The sequence below is a fragment of the Rana temporaria genome, chromosome 13 (assembly GCF_905171775.1).
Source record: "Rana temporaria chromosome 13, aRanTem1.1, whole genome shotgun sequence".
NCBI classification, from domain to species: Eukaryota; Metazoa; Chordata; class Amphibia; order Anura; family Ranidae; genus Rana; species Rana temporaria.
In genome coordinates this window covers 52,882,970-52,905,742 of record NC_053501.1, presented here as the reverse complement: position 1 = coordinate 52,905,742, position 22,773 = coordinate 52,882,970, and the positions used below count along the sequence as shown (strand labels likewise).

Below are 22,773 nucleotides of genomic sequence, written 5' to 3'. Positions count from 1 at the left end.
AGGAAGCAATAGGCAGAAGTGACAGCAGTGACTGCAGGCATGGTTCAGGAGACAGTCAGAGACTGCAGACATGGTACAGGAGACAGTCAGAGACTGCAGGCATGGTACAGGAGACAGTTAGAGACTGCAGGCATGGTACAGGAGACAGTCAGAGACTGCAGACATGGTACAGGAGACAGTTAGAGACTGCAGGCATGGTACAGGAGACAGTCAGAGACTGCAGGCATGGTACAGGAGACAGTCAGAGACTGCAGGCATGGTACAGGAGACAGTCAGAGACTGCAGACATGGTACAGGAGACAGTCAGAGACTGCAGGCATGGTACAGGAGACAGTCAGAGACTGCAGGCATGGTACAGGAGACAGTCAGAGACTGCAGGCATGGTACAGGAGACGGTCAGAGACTGCAGGCATGGTACAGGAGACCATAGCTCCCAACTGTCCCTGATTTCGAGGGACTGTCCCTGATTTGGAACAATGTCCCTCTGTCCCTCATTCCTCCTCTATATAGATGTATATAAAATGCACTTTTTATCTATCAAAAAAAGTGTTTCCCAGTGCTAAACCTTTCATCTGATTTCTAAATTGCTGCATTTATTATTTCCAAAAGCCAATATAAAGGAATAATGGTGGTAAAAAAAAGCACTTGTGGGTTTAACCAATCTTGTTTTTTGTAAAATTCTCCTTTAAAGGGGCGTGTTCTATGCCTGCATACTTTTGCTGATAGGTGTCCCTCATTCCCATCTCAAAAGGTTGGGAGGTATGCAGGAGACAGTCAGAGACTGCAGACATGGTACAGGAGACAGTCAGAGAGAGACAGTCAGAGACTGCAGACATGGTACAGGAGACAGTCAGAGACTGCAGGCATGGTACAGGAGACAGTCAGAGACTGCAGGCATGGTACAGGAGACAGTCAGAGACTGCAGACATGGTACAGGAGACAGTCAGAGACTGCAGGCATGGTACAGCAGACAGTCAGAGACTGCAGGCATGGTACAGGAGACAGTCGGAGACTGCAGGCATGGTACAGGAGACAGTCAGAGACTGCAGGCATGGTACAGGAGACAGTCAGAGACTGCAGGCATGGTACAGGAGACAGTCAGAGACTGCAGGCATGGTACAAGAGACAGTCAGAGACTGCAGGCATGGTACAAGAGATGTCCTTCTGCTCTATAAAGGAGCGCTCTACTAACAGAATGAGAGAAAGCCCGCACCTCCTCCCGAATCTCTGCCCCTGACACTTCTGTCCTTCGCATCTTGTCCCAGCCCTGATTGGGGAGAAGCTCAGCAGTCACAATTTCCATGATGGGGGGCCACAACTGAAGTCTAGGGAGCACCCCCAAAGATTCGGCCATGGAGAGCAGGGTGCTTCTTCTATCTCTCGTGGGAGAGGAGCTGGCCGCACAGCATGCAAAAGAGGGAGAGGGACCCCTGCTGCTCAGTAAAGCAGGATACCGCCATACAGTGTCTATATACAGAGCCCCCCCCTCCGTTATCTGCCTCAGCATCCAACCAGGGAGAACCCGGATCCAGCGCTCTGTGTGGCAGGAAGTCAGAGCTGGATGAGGGAGGTGTGCGGAGAGGAGACAAGGTTGGTGGGCAATTAGGACAGGCAGTCTAGCTGCCCCTAGTGACGCAACTGGGAGGAGGAGGAGGTGGGGTTGGCACCGGCCGGAGGGGAGGAGGCTGTCCGCTCTCAAGCGGACATCACTTCCGGTATAGGTTCATTTTCGCGAGTACCGATACTCACTAAAATGCCTAGTATCGGCACAGAGACCAGTTTTAGGACAACCCTAATCTTAACCCCTTACCAGTCAGTGTCATTAGTATAGTGACAGTGCATATTTTTAGCACTGATCACTGTATTAGTATGACTGGTCCCCAAAAAGTGTAAATTAGTGCCAGAATGGTTGGTGGGCAATTAGGACAGGCAGTCTAGCTGTCCCTAGTGACGCAACTGGGAGGAGGAGGAGGTGGGGTTGGCACCGGCCGGAGGGGAGGAGGCTGTCCGCTCTCAAGCGGACATCACTTCCGGTATAGGTTCATTTTCGCGAGTACCGATACTCACTAAAATGCCTAGTATCGGCACAGAGACCAGTTTTAGGACAACCCTAATCTTAACCCCTTACCAGTCAGTGTCATTAGTATAGTGACAGTGCATATTTTTAGCACTGATCACTGTATTAGTATGACTGGTCCCCAAAAAGTGTAAATTAGTGCCAGAATGTCCAGCTATAAGTCGCTGATCGGCGGTACTAACGTTTTTGTTTTTTTAATTGTCAGTCTTTATTTATAACGCAAACAATAAAAAGCGCAGAAGTGATCAAATACCACCAAAAGAAAGGGCGCACATTTATTTTAGGTACAGCGTCTCACGTAACCCTATGCTGTATGGCAAAAAAAGTAAATCATCCAGAAGTAATCACCTTTACGTATAGATCATTGGGAAAGTCTCCCGCTCTTATTGATTGGCTTATGACATCGAGTTTCGAGTTCACCGCCTCCCCCACACCTCATGGACCCACGTGTCAGCACTGTCTTCAGTTGGACGGCACACAGCGGCCACACCCACACCACCTCGGAGCCGTGGGCGGAGCCCGCTTAGCCGGCACGTGACCCCGCCCCAGCCAATGCGGCGCTCAGTGCCCTCCTCCACGCGAAGTGCTGACAGCGGAGTGAATTGGGGGCGCGGAGAAGGTGTGGCGCAGAAGGAAAAGTGAGCCCCGTTTGGAAAGGTAGACCCCATTGTCCCACATGTGGCAGTAAGCACGCCGGTCACTACAATGCATGTCACAGCCTGTGCCCGCTCTATAAACACCCCCCCCCCAGATCGGGTTCGCCCGTTATCTGCTATTGTGCGACTCAACCGTCTACCGAACAGGCGAAAATGAAGGTGTGGGGACACGTGACACCGCCAGCCAATCACCGGCGTTCTAGCATTGTGTTTTGGCGCCGTATGGTTTACGTCCGATTGGCCGGAACGGTTTGGGGGATTTATGAGGCACCGCGGGCGGTATTGTTCCCTGTAATAATTATGTTCTGACGGTGGGACCGTGTCCTATCGTCCGCTGATCCCGCCGGCCGTAAGAAGCGTCTCTCCTAGGTGTTAAAATGATTACGTGTGAGCGGCCGAGCAATGGCGGACGAGGGAACGTGTTGAGTGCAGTGTGGCGGGGAGAGCACGTGACCGCCAGTAGATAACGAGCATGCGCGAGCTCAGGGTGTGCGCAGAGCCTCGAGGGTAACGTTCTCCGATCACCCAATAAATGTACTGGGCGGGGGAGGGGGGCTGCTTGTATGTCGGGTCATCGTTACACGAATTCACAAGCAAGGATACTGCAGAGCTTACCATCTATTTCAATAGTGGGGGCCACAAGACATTTATATATTCATTACAGGGCATCAATATGTACACGTGGCAGGAAATTAATGCAATTATTACTGGACACATGTATATTGAATAAATATATCAATGTCTGGTTTTATATATATATATTTATTTTTGTACAGGACATTTATATATTTATTACAGAGCATAAAATATATATGGTATACATGCCCTGAAATATAAACTTTATATAAAATAACCCCCCATTAAAATAATGAAATGTTGTTGCTCTGCAGCCTGAAATGAAGACAGACACAGTTTTTGCTTCATCCAGCTGCATTATACCATCCAAGTGAAAGATATAACCCTAACATGTCAGAAATAAAATAAAAAAGTATAAAACAGAATCACCAAGTTGGAAAAGGTTTTACCCGCCTCCTAAAAAAAACGTGTAAACACAATCAGGTGTAGCTAATCACCTTCTCAATGGCACACCAAGCTATTTGACTTTTAACTATGATCAGCTGCGGTCATTTTGATTAGCTCAGTGTGAAAAGAGCTTTCCTGATGCATTTCAGTCCCTTTGATTTTTTTTATCCATCTCCTGACTTGTGCCTGTCCACAACTTTATCCCGGAGATCTTTTGGCAGTGCCTTGCCACCCATAGTTGATTAGTTGCTTCAGTTGCACTACCAGGGACTGAAATGCTCCAGGAAAGCTCTTTTCAGGCTGAGCTAATCAAAATGACCGCAGCTGATCACAATTAAAAGTCATATGGCTTTGTGAGCCTTTGATAAGGTGATTAGCTACACCTGATTGAGTTTACAAGTCTTTTTAGGAGGGGTGATCCTTTTTCCAACTAAGTGATTATGCTTTTAAATGTATTTTTTTTTCTGACATTTTGGGGTTATATCTTTCTCTTGGATGTTATAAGTTGCATTGAATAAATACAGCTGGATAAAACAAAAACTGTGTGTCTTCATTTAGGCTGCAAAGCAACAAAATGTGATTGTTTTAAAACTGGGTGTTTCTTTTCTATACCCATTGTAAACACAGGATATTTATATAATTATTGTTCTAGTTATTACAGGACATATATGCATATATTACAGGATATTTTTATATTTATTATAAATCATGTGTATATTTATTACAGGACATTTTCCTACATGTTACACTTCATTGTCCTCTAGATATAGCCATCACTAGCCAGTGGTGATGACAGGTGATCAACATAGCAAAAATCTCCTGTGTGTGTGTGTATATATATATATATACACACACATATACGGTATATATATATATATATTATAGCTGCACGATTAACCGTTAAATAATCAGATTGCGATTTTCCCCCCCTTGCGCCCGGCGCTGCTCAGTGTGAAAGCAGCCTTAGACCAGGGGTAGGCAACCTTTGAGAGATGGAGATCTACCTGGACAACATTAAAGAGAAACCAAAGATCACTGGGGCGCATCGCCCCATTTTTTAAAAGAAAGTAACTAAAGAAACTAGCAAGCCCCCAATAAAAAATGAAGACGCATTAAAAAAAAAATTGAAAAAACTTCTTAAACTAATGTCACTGTAAAAATATAAACTTAGCCTACCATAAAAGTTAGCTTCAGTGAGACAGGTCACACAGGTGGGGGACAGCAATGAAGGAAAAGGTGACATAAGTGGGGGACAGTAATGAAGAAGAAGGTGACACAAGTGGGGGACAGTAATGAAGAAGAAGGTGACACAAGTGGGGGACAGTAATGAAGAAGAAGGTGACACAAGTGGGGGACAGTAATGAAGAAGGTGACACAAGCGAGGGACAGTAAAGAAGAAGGTGACACAAGTGGGGGACAGTAATGAAGAAGGTGACACAAGCGAGGGACAGTAAAGAAGAAGAAGAAGGTGACACAAGTGGGGGACAGTAAAGAAGAAGAAGGTGACACATGTGGGGGAGAGTAATGAAGGAGAAGGTGACACAAACGGGAGACAGTAAAGGAGAAGAAGGTGACACAAGTGGGGGACAGTAATGAAGAAGAAAAAGGTGACACAGGTGCGGGACAGTAATGAAGGAGAAAGTGACACAAGCAGGGGACAGTAAAGAAGAAGGTGACACAAGTGGGGACAGTAATGAAGAAGACGGTGACACAAGTGGAAGGTGACACAAGTGGGGGACTGTAATGATAAGGTGACACAGGTGGGGGACAGTAATGAAGAAGAAGGTGTCACAGGTGGGGGACAGGATGAAGAAGAAGGTAGCACAGGTGGGGGACAGTAATGAAGGAGAAGGTGACACAAGTGGGGGACAGTAATGAAGAAGAAGGTGACACAAGTGGGGGACAGTAATGAAGGAGAAGGTGACACAGGTGTGGGACAGTAATGAAGAAGAAGGTGTCACAGGTGGGGGACAGGATGAAGAAGAAGGTAGCACAGGTGGGGGACAGTAATGAAGAAGACGGTGACACAAGTGGAAGGTGACACAAGTGGGGGACTGTAATGATAAGGTGACACAGGTGGGGGACAGTAATGAAGAAGAAGGTGTCACAGGTGGGGGACAGGATGAAGAAGAAGGTAGCACAGGTGGGGGACAGTAATGAAGGAGAAGGTGACACAAGTGGGGGACAGTAATGAAGAAGAAGGTGACACAAGTGGGGGACAGTAATGAAGGAGAAGGTGACACAGGTGTGGGACAGTAATGAAGGAGAAGGTGACAGAAGTGGGGGACAGTAATGAAGAAGACAGTGACAGAAGTGGGGGACAGTAATGAAGGAGAAGGTGACACAAGTGGGGGACAGTAATGAAGGAGAAGGTGACACAAGTGGGGGACAGTAATGAAGAAGAAGGTGACACAAGTGGGGGACAGTAATGAAGGAGAAGGTGACACAGGTGTGGGACAGTAATGAAGAAGAAGGTGACAGAAGTGGGGGACAGTAATGAAGAAGACAGTGACAGAAGTGGGGGACAGTAATGAAGGAGAAGGTGACACAAGTGGGGGACAGTAATGAAGGAGAAGGTGACACAAGTGGGGGACAGTAATGAAGAAGAAGGTGACACAAGTGGGGGACAGTAATGAAGGAGAAGGTGACACAAGTGGGGGACAGTAATGAAGGAGAAGGTGACACAGGTGTAGGACAGTAATGAAGGAGAAGGTGACAGAAGTGGGGGACAGTAATGAAGAAGACAGTGACAGAAGTGGGGGACAGTAATGAAGGAGAAGGTGACACAAGTGGGGGACAGTAATGAAGAAGAAGAAGGTGACACAGGTGCGGGACAGTAATGAAGAAGAAGGTGACACAAGTGGGGGACAGTAATGAAGGAGAAGGTGACACAAGTGGGGGACAGTAATGAAGGAGAAGGTGACACAGGTGTGGGACAGTAATGAAGAAGACAGTGACAGAAGTGGGGGACAGTAATGAAGGAGAAGGTGACACAAGTGGGGGACAGTAATGAAGAAGAAGGTGACACAAGTGGGGGACAGTAATGAAGGAGAAGGTGACACAAGTGGGGGACAGTAATGAAGAAGAAGGTGACACAAGTGGGGGACAGTAATGAAGAAGACAGTGACAGAAGTGGGGGACAGTAATGAAGGAGAAGGTGACACAAGTGGGGGACAGTAATGAAGAAGAAGAAGGTGACACAGGTGCGGGACAGTAATGATTACATTACAATGTGTCTGTAATGTAATAATAGAATCTGGAATGATAAACATGTCACTGTTTTAAACAACGTTAGGACTGTATGATACGTTAAATATAGTTTTATAAACACGCCTTATTTTCTGGCAGTGCCCCTCCCGAGACTAGACTCTGGATCTGCCCCTGGTTTACATCTGACTGCCCATAGATCTAATATGGATCTGGAAAGCTCAATTTTTTAAGTGGAGATAATCACTGAACGGACATGAAGGTCACAAAAATTACATCTTTCTTATTCTGCTCTGATTTAGCAGAGGATCTCTTCATGGATCACCTGTTGAATGTGCCAAGGTGAATCGTCTGAAAGACCTGTGTGAAATGGGTGCTCACCTGACACTGTATGAGAGTTATTGCATTTTTGATGTACAGACTGTAATGATTTGGCAGTGGCCTTCCTTCTCTATGGGATGTGGTTGTAAATTCACACCTTACTTGGCTTGCAGTTGTTTGTTGTTTTTTGTCCTAAGGGTGTCACATCTGTCATGTGTTGACTTGATGTGTTTGTTCCTGGCTATGTCTCTTTAATTAATTCTAACAATGGTAGTAAGGGCACATGCACATTCCTGCGTACATCTGTACTATGGAACGCTGGATAAAGATGGACTATATCTGCAGTGGATTAGCCTTTATTGTAACAACGGTATGCAAATATCTGTCATTATGCACTTGTTATGTGACAGTTGCTAGTTCTATGACTAGACATTATTTCTTCAGAATTTGTTGATCAAAGTTTTTGTCTTCATCCCTGATCTAGTCCCATTGCGGAAAGTTTTCTTTCCCTATCAGTCGCTACAATTTACAGTATATTAAAGGCAAACTCCATCTTTATACATTGTGTTACACCTGTATTTAGTTTGTAACATATAATATGGTGCCAGGGAGACCACCCCACCACCAGAACGCCCCCTCATGATAGCATGTGGGGAATCTTATCCCCCCACAGCTGCTGTCATTATAATTCCCATCTTCCATTGCAAAAGATGGCTTGCAGTTCTCAATAGAATACAAGTGCAGTGAGGCGGGTTGAACTGTGTTTGGTTCTAGTAAGTTAGTGGCTAAGGGGTTAGCTTGTGAAGTTCTGTTCCCGGGCTTTTTGGTTTTGGCCAGCCAATCTGTGCTATAAAAAAGAGGGAGGGCTGAGATCCAGGCCTCGCTTTTGGCTGGATCTTCCTAACTGACTGTGTTTTGTCTGTATGTGGAATTGGGACTGAAGACATTGGGACGTTTAGAGACATCTTAGCCATGGACAATTCCATAATGGACTCTTACCTCACAGAGGTATGCCTGGACAGCCACACCACATTAGTCAGAGTCAGGGGAAAGACGTTTATATTGAACTGTTATGCCACACTTGTTCAGTAAAGTATAAGCCTGGTCTGAGGTTACTCAAAGGGGTGCATGTTGGTTTTAGTCTATTAAAAGAACCGGGTCTGTAAACACACTATGGGGTATATAGTAGAGGCTAGAAAATGAACAGCCGCACTCCAAAAAAACCTTTGGTTGTCTTTATTGTAAAACAAATAGAAAATGCACTACAAAATGCAGCAAAAAATAGGGATAGGTGCCTACGCGTTTCACACTATAGATCAGTGCTTAGTCATGGCTTTTTTGGAGTGCGGCCGTCCATTTTCTAGCCTCTACTATTTGCCTTGTGCATTTGTCTTTTCAGGTTTCCTGAGAAGTTATTGATTGCTCAGCATACCCACCTGGAGCGATGACTCCCTTCTCCTACTATGGGGTATATAGTAACACCACTAAAATATATGTTAACTGTTTGCCGACCAGCTGCCTTAGTTATACTGCGGCAGCTTGGCTTGGCTGTGCGCAACGGCATACCGGTACTGCGGTCCCTTTAGAGGCTATAGCAGGCACGTGGCCGGCGGCCGAGATGTCCACCATCCACCCACGATCAGTCCACAGAGAGCTAGAATGGGGATCTGTCAATGTAAACAAACAGATCCCCGTTCTGTCAGGGGAGTAGAGAGAGATTGCCTGTTCCTAGTGATCAGGAACAGCGATTTATTTCTACTCACAGTCAGTACACTCCCCCACAGTTTGGAACACCTCCTTAGGGAACACTTAACGCCTTGATTACCCCCTAGTGTTAACCCCTTCCCTACCAATGTCATTTATACAGTAATTAGTGGCTATTATTAGCTCTAATCACTGTAATTGCCTTGTGTGAAATTAGTTTAAAATGGAAGTTCAATCTAACACTAAAATCTGTAAATCTACTTGCATTCACAATCTAAGACTAACCTGTAAGGAAGAAATCGCTATACATACCTTTTCTGAAGCTGCTCCGGTCTCCAGCGGTGGAAGCTCTGCAGAGGAGACAGCCGACAACGGTTGTGAAATGTCAGGAAAGTGACGTCGCCCATAGAGTTAATATGGGGCTTCCGTTGTCGGCTGTCTCCTCTACAGAGAGACCACCGCTGACAGCTCAGTGTGAGATCAGACTGGAGTGGCTTCAGAAAAGGTATGTATAGCGATGTCTTCTTTACAGGGCTAGGTAGGTTAGTGTTACATCATAAATGCCTGTAGATTTAGAGATTTTAGTGTTAGGGTTGACTATTACTTTAATAGGAATATTTGGAATTCTCTATTCCAGCTCACAATGTGTTCCTTGGTGGAATTTCTGCTTTTATGTAATGTAAGACAACATTGCATATGTACCCAGAAGCACAGCGTCCCTACAATATATGTGGCTGTGGGTGATGGTGTAAAATGGTGTAAACGATGTAAAGGTGTGAAATCTGGCACCTTTTATTATTGATTTATTTTTTCCCAATGACAGATGTGGTGTTGGAGTTGATGTGGGGGTCACACTTCCACGGGTGTCCCGTCTATAAAATAAATTAATTGGATGATGTGGGGTTATGTGCCGATTGCTCGGTAAGCTCCGCCCCTCCTGCTCCCAGACTTGTGAGCAGCACGTGATTGGAGCCGCGCGCTCTTCCTGCTGGCGATGCCAGGTGAGTGACGTCAGCCGCCCGCTCTGCGCCTGCGCAGTCGGTGTCTCCCGTGTGGTTGGAAGAACGGTGGAGCAGCTTTTTTTTTCTTTAGGATAAAGCAAAAAAAAACTAAACAAAAAAACAAAACAAACCCCGAAGACACGTGTAGAGTAAGGCGGCCGGATGGGACTCGGGGCTTGTCGGCAGTGCTTGGAGGGAAAGGTCAGCTGTATGTACAGCCTGCGGCGAGCAGTGTAAGTGGCACTCCGAGGTCGGATGGTGGGAAAGTGTGACTGTGCAGTGCACAGTATGATGGGGGTCTCCGCTATTAATGTCAGTATTGAGTAGATGAGGATGGCATTCATTCGGGAGGGCGATGCGCCGTGATGGGAGCTTGTTGTCAGAAGTGTTAGGGAGGGACTGGCCGTGGCCGGAAGTCATAGAAAGCACAAAGAGGCCGATCATTGCTCTGCATGGGAGACGTGCCAGATCCGAGTAGCAGCAATGCAGGGCTCTACTGGTTAATGCACAACTCCAATGGAAAATAACACAATACTAATAGATTGCAGGTCACTAGTCTGTGTTTGAGATGGCTGCTTCTATTTTTTTAGTTTCATGACCGTTAAATGTTTCAGTCCTGGGGTGACAACACGCACTTGTTTTGAAGGAGCAGCGTTGTCATCCTATGAACATATTTCACCTCTTCTCATTTACTTAACATAGTGCACCCTTTTTACCATAGAGGAACCTTTAAAGTGATGCAAAATAAAAAAATATGTTCTGCTTACCTGCTCTGTGCAATGATGCTGCAAGAGCAGTCCCTTACCACCTCTTTGGCGGTGCCCCGCCAGTGCTGCCTGCTCCTTTTTCTTCCAGGTGCCCCTTTAGGAAGCCGGGTGACAAGGGAGCACCTGTGCATGTACGCTCCTAAGCTGGGCTGTGTGCATCCATAGACGCACACAATTCTTGCAAGACACGCCCCCTGCTCCCTCCTCACAGAAGATTGACAGTGGCAGAAGCCTATGGATCCTTCTGCCCTCAGAGTCTCCTCTGAATCCAGGAAGACCGGAGAGCAGTGCTGCATCCGGGATAGCACTGGAGCAGAGAGATGAGTTAGGGAAGTAAACAAACAAAAGAACAGTTTCCATTTGAAGCACTGTAAAAAATGTTTCCGGTCTCAGGGAACCCCTAATAATTACTGTGATGTATGTTTGTTGATTGGAAATAATCCACTGTAATGAGTATTATTGACTTATCTCCTCTGTGGAGCAGTTTATGAAGGTGCGATGAGAAGTAGAGAGCACATTCTCCACGCCTCATAGTAGTACAGTGAGAAGCGGTCTTGCGAATTAATACTAACAGCCAGTTGAATAAGGTACCATAAAAGCACCTGACTGGCTGTTTGTGTAAAATATTTCCTCCCCTGAAGAGTAAAACTTCTGTAATATGAAGAGGAAGTTGAGGAATTCTGTTTTCCGATTCCTTTGTTGCTGCTACCAGACTGAGCACAAGACATTATAGTCCACTGTTGGGCACCACACGCCGATGATGGCAAAGATTGCCTGGGAGAGTACTCATGGAAAGTACATACAAACTGGAGTGGAAGAGGCACTCACAGGCCTTGCATTGAAGCAACAAAAACTTGTTCAAACTTTGGCCAAGAAACGTGTTTTATGTTGCCATTGGTGTGTGTGTGTGTTACAAAAGAGCCCAAACTATGTTTATGGCATGTTTTTCGTTTTCTTAATCATTCATTGCAGGACACAGAGGCCTTCATACTCGTTACTACTTGGGTTACGTTTCCACTTTCCACCTTTTAAATGAATGGACACCCTGCGCAGACATAACCCCTTCCAGTTCATCAAAGTCTCCATTTTTAGTCTAGTGTCCTTCGGTGATGGATATGCTTGAAGGTGTTCCTATTATTGGCTTAGTTCCAATGTCCTGTCTGTTCTAACACCGCTCGCTGATGTGGTAAGGTGGACTTCATACAGATCAATTGCTATAGCCAATAAGGACTGTACCCAGAACCTGCATTCAAGAGTGGGGACAGAATGTAATGCCTGCTGGTCATCACTGGATCCTGTAGGCAGGAGGGAAGTATGGTCTCTGAAGGCCCTGCAGGGTGGATCTACTGTAATGGGTGAAAATTGGGCTTGCTGACCCTCAACCTTGGACTGGTGAGTGCCTCAGAGGTTTAGTTGAGCATGTGGCAGTCCTCCTTGGCAGTATTTCCTGTGTTTCTGCAGTGATTGTGCAAATTTTCCCTATGGAAGAGACATAAGGCTGCAGTGGATCTCAAAGGAGGCAGTCTGAAATGGAGCATGGTTACATCATCACGCACAGGGCAGTACACGTGTCCCTGAGCTTCTGGTCTTGCACTGTTGCCACTGCGCTGGAATCCACAAGTCCTGAGAAATACTGGAATCAACTTTTTCACCTACAGCTCTGATCATTCGCAATTGCCAGCCACAGCAAGTATTGGAGAAATTGTTTGCTAAGGGCTGCATTGCCACGTTTGTCAGCATAGGCTGACGTTCCTCTCAGTTGGGTGAGCACTACCCACTGGCATTCAGAGGCCTGTTTAACCCTTAGGCCATGGCCTCATGCAAGCAGAGAGGTGAGGGGGGTCACTGGGTTGGGTTTCCAAATCTCATATCGGGTACAGAGGACCCCTGCAAAGTTTGCCCTTCAGTGGCTCCCCCTAGGGGTCAGATCAGCTATGAACCCCTGCTCTTATCTGCTATTTCCACTGTTTCATGGGACAATCCTTCACTTTTTGTGTGTCAAGGAAGACATTTTGTTCAGTTATATCTGGGCTGCGTGATCAGCTTTCCAGGTTAGTCACTGGTTTGGAACTCTGGGGATGCTAATATGGGAACTTTCTTTTCCTTTCCTTTTGAGGGAGGATGAGGTGGTGGAAGACACTCATTATGATGAGGAAGAGGAGGAAGCTGTTGAGCATCAGAAATCCTCTGTAGGCAAATCCTTCTAGGAGGAACCTCAGGGTCCAGGCCTGTCTCAGACATAAAAGACCATAATGAGCTTCCTGGCAAATGTGGTACACACTAATCTGAAGTTATTGCTGCTAAAATCCTCTTCTAAAGTCACTGGTTTTGGGTCCTAGCACCTGCCAAAAAATCCGAAGTTCTTTCCAGTCCACCCTCACAAGAAGTTATGTAAGATGTATGTGATTGGGCTCACTCAAAGCATTTTGCTCACTTTTACCCCAAGGATGTGGAATTTTACAAGAAATGGGGTTTTCAAAAGGGTCAGAAACTGGGGAATCCTTTATAGTTTATTTTGTAAGCAAATGGCTCTACATCCCAATCCCGCAAGAAGAGCTGGACACCCAAGTCATCCAGTTCTGGAGGTATACTCTCAATGTGAAGGCGACATCTTATGGCCTTTGTGGTTGCCTGAACTTGGGAAGTCAGACAACTGGGTCTGCAGTGTGGTGTCTAGAAGCTACAAGCTAAAGTTTTGCTGCTTCGCCCTCCTCACTTTGTCAGGGGTCTCTTAACCTTCTAAACAAAGGGCCAGTTAAGGGTCCTTCAGACCTTAGAGGGGCTGAACCGTGGCCATCAGGAGTAGAAAATATCCCGGTATCAATGGGAGTAAACAATGTTCTATCGTTGGTGTCATTGGCAGGAATTATGCCCCGTCGTTGGTGTCATGGAATGAAATGGTGCCCAAAGGGCCGGAAAAGCAAGTAAAGGTCAGTAGTTTGGAGACCACTGCTTTATTTTGCTCAAATGTCTTCAGATGCACATAAAAGCAGTTTTCTTTGTGGCCCTGTAAAGACCGCTGTTCCAAGGGACTATCTCAACTGTGCCAGAAGTAGAGGTCACATGTCTTCTATTACAGCCTGTTCATGGTTTCCAAACCAAGTCCAGACCTTTAGGATCTCAACAGGTTCCCCAAGGTACCAAAATTCAGGATCGCGTTCACCCGGTCGGTGATTTTGTTTTGCTTCGTCAAGGATGCCTACTTCCACAACTTGATTTTACAGCCTCCCCAATGGGTTCTGCAGTTTGTAGTGGAGGATTCCTACTACCAGTTTGTAGCATTGCCTTTCGACCTGTCCATGGCCCCCAGTGTGTGAAAACCAAGATATTGGCTTTGGTTCTGCAGTTGCTTGGGACCCAATGTATCAACATGGAGGGTACATGAATGACATGCTTCTTAAGGAGTAGTTGACTCAAAAAACAAATGTCAAATATCCAGCAGAAGGTCCAAGTTCTGCATAGGTACAGTTGGATGTCAGACCTTCAGAAGCTGACCTTGGTTCTGATGCAAAGTCTGGAGCACTTAGGCTTAGTTGAAGTTAGTGATCCGCAGGAGAAATGAAAAATGCCTATCTCATTTAATCCCAGGTGGAGTCCCTGAGGTTCTTGGACAGCCCTTGATACAGGCTTATATGAAGGTACTGGAAAAGATGGTAGCTGGGTTGCAGTCCCCCTATGTTCAATTTTATTGTAGAGCTCTTCAGTGCAAAATCTTTTCTGTATGGGTCTGAAGTCGGTAGTCCTTGGATCTACCGATGCAGCAGTCTGCCAAAATCAGTGACCTGGAATGATGTGTATCCATTCAGATACTGGATACCGGGAGATCCTGCCTTCCATTGAAGTGGAACATCTTGATGACTGATATCAGCCTGTCGGGCTGTGGAGGTGTTCAGGAAAACCTCTCGGTTCAGTGAGTGTGATTATCAGTGGAGTAGATGTTGCCGATCAAAATTCTGTAACTTCAGCCGATTTGGCTGGCTCTCCAACATTGGTCTCTTCATCAGGGTGCAGTCAGACAATGCCATGGCTGTGGCATACATTGGTCATCTAGGAGGGACCAGAAGTAGCTTTGCTCAAGAAGAATTGGGGCTTATTTTGTCTTGGATAGTACTTTACACTCTTGCCCTCTCTGCCATGCACATTCCTGGCTTGGAAAATTGGCAGTAAGAATTTCGCAGCCATGAGCAGCTAATTGTGTGAGAATGCATTCTACGCAGAGGTCTTCACACAGATTTGTCTGTGCTAGGGGATGCCAGATGTATATCTCTTGGTGGCAAGATATAACAGCATACATTTTGCTTGAGCTTTTTCTTGCGCTAAAGGTGCCAATAATGGTCGACAATTCATACTAGTTAAAAAGTCGACTATAATCCAATTTTTATTTAATTTTGTTTTTTATATATATATATATATATTAAAGCTGTAATTTTCAGCTTTGGTACTGATTTAAGTACATCCTGCATTTGGCACCAAATTTCCATTTGGTGCAACTCTAGTGGAAAGGGCCTAAATCAGTTTTCCGTTATCTTTTGCGTCCCCTCAACTTCAGCTTCTTCATCATCCGTCATGCATGATAGAGGGCATTCTGTTCACTCTGGTCGCACCTACTCGGTCAAGAAAAATGTATGCTGACCTAAACCTTTGGCAGATGAGTCATGAGCTCTGCCAGATTGTCCAGAGTTGCTGTTGCAGGGTTTGATCTTCCATCCTGCTTTAGGCTAGGTTCACACATATGCGGTGCTATTTGAGTGCGTTTTTAGTGCAATTCAGCTGTGATTCCAATGAGTTTGGATGCAGCTGAGGTTTGTATTTAGAGCCTGGGGTCCCCTTGTCATGCAATTGCATGCGTCCTTTTGAATCTCCCCAAGAGATTTTCTTGCGCGTAAGGTGGTCTTTTTGGTGGCCATTACCTCAGCTATGCTTGGGTGGGGTTTCCTGCCTTTTTTGTGAAGTTTCCATTGACCTTTATAGTGGCAGCATACCCCAAGTAGTCATAAATATGAACTCCTGTGATGTATCACAGTGCTGTAAAGAGCTTTAATGGTACAGACCAGTTGATTCAAGCGGGACCATGGGTCATATGCCGCTACCTTCACGGTTCTGGAAGCTAGCCCCCACAGTGTACCCATATAACCCTACACACTCCCTAAAGCTTTGGGTGTTTTTTTTTTTTTTTTTTTTTAGTAGTGCCGTTTTTTTAGAATTTTCACCAGCTTTCCTTCTTTGACACTTCTATCTCGATCTTATTTATGGCTCATTTAGCAGTTTATAGACTGGTTACCCTTGATGTACATCTTGGGAACTGTATCTGAAACACACAATGAGGCCGGCCTGTAAGGTTTGCTTTGACCTACCTCAGTACATGATGCAGCAAGTGAGTTAGCTCTAGGGTGCTATACAAGTCCAGGGCCATGGTTGATTCCTTTTGGCACCCAAACCCTAAAGAACCATTTTGGTATGCCCACCATGACAAGTAAAGCCTATATCCTGGTATGGGACCAGCTACGTTGATGAGCTAAGACAGAGCTTCCCTGTACATTTTATATATGCTGCTCATCTCCCACAAAGTGCTTCCATCCATGATCACTGCAGGTAATCGCTGCCTGTGCAAGCAGTCACAGTTAGCTGCAGCTGCCAACAGCATGGGCTTGGCAGCCACAGCTATCCGCACACAGTTGTCAATACCAGCTGCAGGAATCGCTGGGTTTCGTAGCATGGCTAAACTCCTGTGTGAATGCAGTCTAAGGATTCAGCTGATAGGCAGTTGAAGATTTATTTTGCTGGACCATGGCAAACTGGATTAGAGAAATGAATAGTGAACTTTCTCTGATTTTTGCAGGTAATTCTAATCTTGCTGCAAAGTTACAACTCTTGTCCTCCGCATTGCTCTTTAGTATAGAAGCCACGGAGAGAGTGATCTGTCAAATTTGCAGAATGCCTTTACTTTCTGTACATATGCATAGAATATTATGGCTTGATGGGTGAGGTAGTGCATTAAGGTGGCTACTAAAGAAAGGAGTTCTACCTCACAATACCAAATCATGCTTCCCTATATGAATGGGCCTCCCCTGCCGTGTGGATGTGAGCCGTTTGCCTATTTAGAGCACCATCATCTACTGCAGGTTCCTCACCTCACAGCAAACCCTCTAATGCAAAAAAGGTTGTTTTTAAGCAGTTTCAATGGGCTTAAACCATTTTAGCGTCACCTCCTCGGTGATCTACGCCACTTCCGGCGCCTATTCTGTCCTCCCCCGCTGTCTTCTGGGAGACACAGGTCCCAGAAGACAGCAGGGACTAGTGAGGATCGGGAAGTGAAGCAGCAAGGCTTCACTTCCTGATTCCCTTACCAAGGATGGCGGCAGCAGGAGCAGCCGATCCTCAAGCGTCAGATCGGCTTTGGCTGCCGACATCGCGGGCACCCTGGACATGTAAGTGTCTATATATTAAAAATAAATATAAAAGGCAGTGCAGCGCTGTTAATAGTGATAGAATACTTAAATACAATTAAGTAAAAAACAGTGCAAACAAAAATAACTATTTGATAAGAGAAGGAATCCAAATAAATGAATTAAATTAATAAGTGATAGAAAAAACAGCAAAGTCCATTTAAAAACCCAGAAATTAAAAAGTGTCTCAATCTGGTGTGAAAACAATTCCTTAATTAGCAAGATGTGATGATATCTTGATTGCTGTGAGAAGGTGTTCACCCATGCAATTCGTGAAGTAAGGATTAACCGCTTACCAGAGATAAAGACTGTTTTCCACCAGTCTTATAGAGCCTATGGGAAGTCTGGTCTCCCAATATCCTTTCAGCAATATTAAACCTCATCCGGCTATTCCCCCGTAGAAGTCCCTTCGTGACGAAACAATTGTTGGGTGCCGTGACGTCATCGCGTTCCGTTCTGAACGCTGGCCGTGGTTGCAGACTGAGTAGCGAGGAGCATCGGAACACTACAGCTGAAGCGCTCTCTTTTCTTTGTCCACTTATATGCGGTTTTTTGGCAACATAACTGTAAGTGCATTACTTTTATTAAATCCTACCTTGGTTTAAACGGTATGCACTATGAAAAGTTTCTTTTGTTCCAATTTATGATACCCGGATCGATTGCTGAGGTTTAATATTGCTGAAAGGGTATTGGGAGACCAGACTTCCCATAGGCTCTATAAGACTGGTGGAAAACAGTCTTTATCTCTGGTAAGCGGTTAATCCTTACTTCACGAATTGCATGGGTGAACACCTTCTCACAGCAATCAAGATATCATCACATCTTGCTAATTAAGGAATTGTTTTCACACCAGATTGAGACACTTTTTAATTTCTGGGTTTTTAAATGGACTTTGCTGTTTTTTCTATCACTTATTAATTTAATTCATTTATTTGGATTCCTTCTCTTATCAAAGAGTTATTTTTGTTTACACTGTTTTTTACTTAATTGTATTTAAGTATTCTATCACTATTAACAGCGCTGCACTGCCTTTTATATTTATGCTTCTTAATTTGTTGTACACATTTTAGTGCTAGCTGCTACATATCTTTCTTTTGTTTGTTCATAACATCACTCATCACTTTTTTATCATAAATTTTTTAGCGCAGCGCCAACCTTTTGTTTTTTTTCATTTTTCTATATATTAAAAGTCAGTAGCTGCTGGCTTTTAATTAAAGTGGTAGTTCCCCCTCCAAAAATGTTTTACCCTTAGATTGATGCTCATTTTGTCTAGGGGAATCGGCTAGTTTTAAAATCGACGCTGTACCTACCGTTGTAGAGAGCGATCTTCTCCGCCGCTTCCGGGTATGGTGTTCGGGTATGGGCGTTCCTTCTTGATTGACAGGCTTCCGACGGTCGCTTCACGAGTAGCCGAAAGAAGCCGAATGTCGGCGCTGGCTCTATACAGCGCCTGCGCACCGACGTTCGGCTACTTTCGGAAAATCGTAATGCGACCGGATGCGGTTTTTGTTTTTGCGCTATAAACAAAAATAGAGCGGCAATTTTTTAAAAAAAATGCAATATTTTTTACTTTTTGCTATAATAAATATCCCCCAAAAACATATAGAATTTTTTTTTTTTCCCTCAGTTTAGGCCGATATGTTGTATTCTACCTATTTTTGGTAAAAAAAATCGCAATAGGCATTTATCGATTGGTTTGCGCAAAATTTATAGCGTTTACAAAATAGGTTATAGTTTTATTGCATTTTTATTATTTTTTACTACTAATGGCGGCGATCAGCGTTTTTTTTTTTTTGTGACTGCGACATTATGGCGGACACTTCAGACAATTTTGACACATTTTTGGGACCATTGTCATTTTCACAGCAAAAAATGCATTTAAATTGCATTGTTGTGAAAATGACAGTTGCAGTTTGGGAGTTAACCACAGGGGGCGCTGAAGGAGTTATGTTTCACCTAGTGTGTGTTTACAACTGTAGGGGGGTGTGGCTGTAGGTCTGACGTCATCGATCGTGTCTCCCTATAAAAGGGATGACACGATCGATGCAGCTGCCACAGTGAAGCACGGGGAAGCCGTGTTTACATACGGCTCTCCCCGTTCTTCAGCTCCGGGGAGCGATCGCGAGGGGGCGGCTAGAAACGAATAGCCGCGCCCTCATCCCGGATCGCTCCCTGAGGCTTACCGACCGCCGCATGTACCGTGGGGGGCCCCGATCGGACCCCTGACCAGCCGAAAGGCAGCGACGTGTGGGCACGTCGTTTTGCCTGTCCGTGATATTTTGCCGACGTATATGTACATGCGGCGGTCGTTAAGCGGTTAAAGAAGGTTGGAAAACAACTTGCTGGCAGAATCAACAGGTGCGAAAAAAAGAAAATAATTTCAGCCACCGCATCGTGGACTTGTTAAGTTGCAATATAATACATTTATGTTTTTGACCTCCGGTCTGTAAATGTGGTCAGTTTAACCACTTCACACTTATGACACGACTGTTGAGCAACTGTTGATCCTACTTTGCCTTGCGACATTGGTCCTACTTCGAGGGTCAGGGGTCCACACCATTACAACACACCATTCTCTTCAGAGTCAAGAGTGTCTGGCATATATTTGCCCATTTAAACCAAATAGTTTAACATTTTTGGAGCAGCTCCTAGACTTGAAAGTAATTAAATCGGTTGCATAGTCCCCCAAATTTATTTTTTTTGTCATCAGGCAAAAGGCATAATGAGCAAGTATGCGCTGCATACTAGCTCATTATGAAATACTTGCCTAAGAACGAGGAGTCGGTCACTCACCTGGTGCATGCCGAGGTAGCTGACATGTTGCCTCGGGGTGTCTTCCGGGTATCGCGGCTCCATTCGCAAAGCGCCGTGCGAGTCGCCCATGCGCAGTAGGAAACGGGCAGTGAAGACGTAAAGCTTCACTACCTGTTTCCCTTAGTAAGGGTTGGGGGACCGACATCGCAGGCAACTAGGACAGGTAAGTGTCCTTATTAAGAGTCAGCAGCTACACTGTTGGTAGCTGCTGACTTTAAAAAAAAAAAATTGCGAGTGGAATCCCGCTTTAAGACTACACTCTCTTCCAAATCTCTTCTGGAGTATCAAGAAAATCCAATTTCCATTGATTGTTTAATTTGAAAAGTTTATGGAATTTCAGGGATATCAAATTTGAATAGTAAGCTGCATAAGTAGGGGCAATTTCTTATGTTCAGAGATGAGTAACTTTCTCTAGGGAATGTGGTTGCACAACTACACCTGTTAACCCAAACTAAGCCGCCACTGCATGCTAAAGTTGAATATAGGGCAAAAACAATGTATTCTGCTGAAGAGCCTCAAATGATTTAAATTTAGATCCTGCATAAAGTTGGTGGAGATTTATAATGCCAAATTGCGCCTTATGTATTTCTCCAGAGAGTCTAGACACTTTTGGGAGCAACACAAATGTGTATTGGGAGAGCTAATTGTAAGATAGAGTACCTACGGTACTTTATGTAAACACCAGCAAATAAGGGTAACATTTATTTTTTATTTTTATATATATATTTCTACTCCTCCAGTAGGGGTGCAACGGATCGTCATTGATCCGTGATCCGAACCGAAAAAGATTGATCCGAACCGCAGACACGTGATCCGAGGATTGTTTTCTAAAAAAAAAATAATAATAATAATTTGCGCATGTTCAGTCCACACACAGCGTGGTCATGGCGAATGGAGGAGCTTGAATGCCCCGCGTCAGTTAAATCCCCTGTATGGGAGCATTTTGTCTTCCATGTCAAATATAATGATGAAGGAAAGAGGTTAGTGGATAAAACCGTGACGGTGTGTAGGCACTGTGGCACAAGAATGCCATATGACAGTGGGAACACATCAAGTATTGTCACTAGGGGTGCAACTGATCCGATACGGATCAGCACCTTCGGGTCGGGACACACGGCGATCCACGTGCCTCCCGGTCCATAGGAAAGGCCGCGGCTTCGGCCTGGCTATCGAAGCGGCGGCCATCGAGGTCCACCCGGCGCGGGGGATGCAGGCTGCTCCTCGGAAGTTTGTGGGCACTTGAGCTCAATATGTCATTGACTCCTAACAGCCCAGCGATGAGCTCCATGCTGCACCTTGAGGAATCCACACCGCCGCACCAGGCGTCCTGCTGCTTGCCAGAGAAGAGGGAGGAGGCGATCGGGGGGGATCTGTATGGACTGAGCACGTAGGGGGGATTTTCACTAGACACTCAGCCCGCCGATCAATGACACTAAAGGGATCTGATGATTGGGATAGTTCAGGTCACAGTAGGGAACTGGTGACACCACTTTCGTACATGGGGCTGCGACTTCCACTTGGCTGCACATATAAGTATTGCGAGATGCAGTTATTTCAACACAAAACAGAGCTTATACGCTTAAATACAGTATTTGTAAATCTGACGGACTGTTTAAATGTGAAAATCAGAGGTGTTCTGTCATATTAGCAATAAACAGTCCGTCGGATTTCCAAACACTGTATTTAAGCACATAAGCTCAGTTTTGTGTTGAGAAGAACTGTGAAATCTAAAACTCTGGTGGGTGTAACAAGATTTGTCTTTTTTTTTTTTTTTGCTGATCCGAAAATGATCCGATCCGTGACTCCTGATCCGAGGATCGATCCGATCCGTGAGTTTTTTGATCCGTTGCACCCCTATCCTCCAGTAAGATGGGGGGATATGTTTACAGTTAAATAAGTTAGCTAGGGATTTTAAAGTGATTGTAAAGGTTGGAATATAAAAAATAACAAACATGTCATACTTGCCCTCACTGTGCAGCTCGTTTTGCACAGAGTGGCCCTGATCCTCGTCTTCTGGGGTCCCTCGTGGCTGTATCGGCTCCTCCCCGCCTCAGATAACCCCCCTCTGAGAAGCACTTTTCCAAGGGGGTTACCTTGCGGGCACGCACCTGAGTCCTGCATTTGCGTCCGTAGACACGAATGCCGGACTCGGCACCCGCATCATTGGATTTGATTGACAGCAGCGGGAGCCAATGGCTGCACTGCTTTCAATCTATCCAATGAAGAGCCGAGATCAAGCGCGTTCTCAACGCGGGACTTTCGAAGGCTCAGGTAAGTAAACTGGGGGGTTGGGGGGCCAGTAATTATCAGATGTTTTTTCACCTGAATGCATAGGATTGGGGTGAAAAAACAGGAAGGTTTACAACCCCTTTTAAGAATGAAAGTATAGCTGTATCCACTGTTAAGGCTGAGGTAATAACTTTAGGTATAACCACTAGTACTTGTGTCAGTTGTGAAGCTATGTAATATAAATTCAATTCTGCCTGCTCACCTCTATATGTTGGTCATAATGATATTTTGGGAGGTTTTGGGCCCCCCAAGAAGGAGGTTAAGCTCTTATACACGTCGGAGACATTTTTCTTTTTTTTTTGCGGATCAGCACCATAAAGTTCAAGAGCATATAAAAGAAAGAAGGTAAAAATATAATTTTAAATATAATAATCCTACCCAACAAATTAAATGGTAACTTTGATCAGGACAGAACAACCCCTTTAGAAGTCTCTAGTACAGTGGGAAGGGTTTTTAATGTTGGTTAAA

At 45.1% G+C, this 22,773-nt stretch overlaps 1 protein-coding gene across 3 annotated transcripts in view; it reads left to right on the top strand.

Moving 5' to 3' along the window:
- The first annotated feature begins 2,639 nt into the window (after nt 1-2,639).
- MGA (MAX dimerization protein MGA) overlaps nt 2,640-22,773 on the top strand; it is a 134,902-nt gene continuing 114,768 nt past the window's right edge. Inside the window, exon 1 of one of the 3 annotated variants that reach the window (XM_040333883.1) lies at nt 2,640-2,734. The gene's annotated coding sequence lies outside the window, so the exon portion shown is untranslated. Of the gene's footprint in view, nt 2,735-9,976; nt 10,223-22,773 lie in introns of those variants that run through there. The other 2 variants (XM_040333882.1, XM_040333884.1) reach the window with 2 other exon arrangements.